General features: G+C 50.2%; 1 long non-coding RNA gene across 1 annotated transcript; it reads right to left on the reverse strand.

The window, feature by feature from the left end:
* Positions 1–1,186: 1,186 nt before the first annotated feature.
* Positions 1,187–2,507, reverse strand: LOC120638019. The gene is made up of 2 exons (XR_005659469.1): positions 2,416–2,507; positions 1,187–2,027 (listed from the first exon to the last, which is right to left on the reverse strand). It is a non-coding gene; the product is annotated as an uncharacterized LOC120638019 (long non-coding RNA).
* Positions 2,508–2,723: the final 216 nt, after the last annotated feature.

The raw sequence follows: 2,723 nt of genomic DNA on the forward strand, positions 1-2,723 counted from the left end.
CTGCCGGGTAATTCAATTCTGCTGCTTTAGATGCTCCTGCTCACGGCAGGGGTGGGGAAACTCCAGATTTCTAACGTTATGCAGGCCCCAACTCTGCAGAAAACAAGTCATGGCGATCAAGAAAAGCTCTTCAGCATCAGGTTCATGGGTGTTGATGCATAGACTTTTCATGAATTAATCCGGGCTATTCATGATGAGCTTCACCTCAGGACTCCAACATCTCACCCTTTCCTCAGGCTTTAACTAATTGATCCATCAACTGATGGAATTCATTGACCTCTTACCGGGTGCAGAGCACTGGATTAAGCATTTGCGAGAAGACAAAAGAGCAGAGTTTAAAGACTTTGCCCACACCAAGCTTACAGTCCAGAGGGACAATCTAGAGTCAATCCATCAATGATATTTACTGAGTACTTACTGGGGGCAGAGCACTGTAATGAGTGCTCAGGAAAGGACAATACAACAGAGTTGGAAGACATGCTTTCTGCCCACAATGAGCTTACCCAGCTGTATGCAGTGGAAAAACAGGATGATTTGGAAGTTTTCTTCGCTGAGAAGTAAGGCTTTCATATTCTACCTTTCTGAATGCTCCTTCTTTTAAAATGGTATTGGTTAAACTCTTTCCTCTGCGACAGGCACTGTTCTAAGAACCAGGGCAGATACAAGCTGATCAGATTGGACAAAGTCTATGTCACACTCTTTAAAACTTGTTTAAAACTCATTGAGGGCAGGGTATATGTATCTGGATTAACTTGTATCTACCACAGCATTTAGTACTATGGTTGTAATGGTATTTGTTAAGCGCTTCCTATGTGCCTGGCACTGTTCTAAGGGCTAAGGTAGATACAAACTAATCAGGTTGTACACAGGCCACATCCCACATGGGGCTCACAGTCTTTATGCCCATTTTACAGATGAGGTTACTGAAGTACAGAGAAGCGAAGTGACTACCCAAGGTCAAGGTCACAGAGCACACAAGTGGCATAGACAGAACTAGAAACCAACTCCTTCTGACTCCCAGGCCCGGGATCTATCCACTAAGCCTCACTGCTTAAAGCTTAACATAGACCATAATAATAATGATGATATGGCTTCAGCTATCACATCAATATAAATGACTCCCAAATTCATCTCTCCAATCTGCCATATGACAGAGAGAAAAGATTTTTCTTTCCAGACTCAGGAGTGACACAGAACACATACATTTTATTCCATACAGATGCATTTGGGCTTACAGAGCCCAGGTCGCCAAGGGGACCGAGAAGGGAGGAGGAGAGGAGGGGGCCAGAGCTTGCCATTTCTGTTGATAGGATGGGGGGAAACCACTTTGCATCTTCCTACTCTAGGATTTGCTGCTTGTCTTCTCCCCCCTTCATTCTGCTTGTCCAGGAGGGATGGAGGACGTAGGGTAGTCAGATACCCTTGACTCTTCCTGCCCCTAAACCCCACTCCCCCAGGGGCACCTCCCCTCGGGTGGGAAAGGGAGTCTGTACTCTTGAAGCCAGAGCTGGGCAGATAACTCCCAATGGCCCAGGGCAGGAGGAAGTCGCACTATCTATAGAATTAAGGGCCCCAGAGCGATTTCACACCCACTCTTGAGGTCCATTCTCAGAGCACCTGTCCAGAACTCTAGACCCTTGTTTCCATAACCCTCTATCCGTCCAAAGAGGGGGCAGCCCCTCTCACCCTGCTCTGGTCCCAGCCCTTGCTCTCACATGAGGCACACACACATGCACATACCTCTATCCCCTCCTGGAGTTGCAAGGAACTGGTTTGGCACTCATGATGCAGTGTTTGACCCTTGACCCACAAAGGAAATGGCATGGTATGGAAGGAGGGGAAACACAGTTACGGGCTGGGGGGAGGGAGGGGGTGGATGGCCAGGGGGCAGCAGCCTGGTGCCAACCAATTCCCTCACTGTGGGGCCGGCGCAATCTATGAATGTTCATGGCATCCGGTGAATAGCTGGTCAGTCCTCCACTTTCCACAGGGCCAGGTCGTCCCATTCGGGGCTGTGCTGTGGCTTCCTGAGGAGCGATGTGACCGTTGATTGGCTGATGAGGTGTGTTCTAGCCCACCCCGGGGGAGAGTGCCAGCCTATCACAGTTCGGGGCCGGGGGGTGGTGGTCTCCAGTGGGGAGCCCAGTCCTCCACCCAGAGAGTAGGAAGTTACATGTTGAGAGGAGTCTGCTTAGGGGTCCCTACTGGGCCAGGTGGGGTTGGTCACTGCTCTACTTTGTGGACTATAAGGATGCAGTGGATTGTGTTGAGGTGTAATGGAAAATAAGGAACTCTTCACTCTAGTCTCTCAAGAGTATAGTCTAGTCCTCTAGACTTGAGTGTTCAATAAATGTCATTGATTCTTTGATTCCTCCCATTTGACCAAAACAGAGCCATAATAGACCCGACACTAACCGTCTTGTCCGCACCAACATGTCCGTGGGGAGGTGGGGATGGAGCAGGGGGCTGGGTCTCCCAGGATACATCAGGGGCTCAGGCTCCTTCCTTGGCCTCTAAGGATACATTCAATTAGGTCTCAGGACACTCTTGCTCTGTCCCCTTGCTTGGGTCAGGGGGTGCTGCCACCTGTGCCCAGCACCATCTGTGCCCCCACCCCAGAGCTGGACTGCCCCTTGCAGACTCACACCGGGGGCAGGGAGGGGAGGCAGGGGAAGAGAGAGAGAGAGAGAGCACACACACACACACAAGAGCGAGACAGAGAT

This window comes from Ornithorhynchus anatinus, chromosome X1 (assembly GCF_004115215.2).
Source record: "Ornithorhynchus anatinus isolate Pmale09 chromosome X1, mOrnAna1.pri.v4, whole genome shotgun sequence".
NCBI lineage: Eukaryota > Metazoa > Chordata > Mammalia > Monotremata > Ornithorhynchidae > Ornithorhynchus > Ornithorhynchus anatinus.